This window comes from Penaeus monodon, chromosome 27, assembly GCF_015228065.2.
Source record: "Penaeus monodon isolate SGIC_2016 chromosome 27, NSTDA_Pmon_1, whole genome shotgun sequence".
NCBI classification, from domain to species: Eukaryota; Metazoa; Arthropoda; class Malacostraca; order Decapoda; family Penaeidae; genus Penaeus; species Penaeus monodon.
The window spans coordinates 18,866,540-18,866,885 of NC_051412.1; positions in this window are offsets into that span (position 1 = coordinate 18,866,540).

The window sequence follows — 346 nt, forward strand, 5'->3', positions numbered from 1 at the left end:
CATGCTGCCTAGTCATTAAAGGTGTGATCTATTTTTAACCGCTCACAGCCCCCCACACCCAACATAAGTGTACGCTCAAACGGTTGCAACGAAGCACCTCTCTACGCTAAGAAACTCATACACACAGACACTTGAGGGAAGCAATGTATTCACCTTGGGAAGATCATCGCCTGCCATGACTGAGGCGAAGTGACATCACTGGACTGACTCACTGAACAGCGATCCACATGCCGGTGTCTGGCCGCTCCCAACAACACAGCCGTTGAACATCGTAACAAATAAACTTTATGAAGCGTTGCGCATTAACGTGATTATTAATGGATTTGTTGAATTAGATCTACAACAG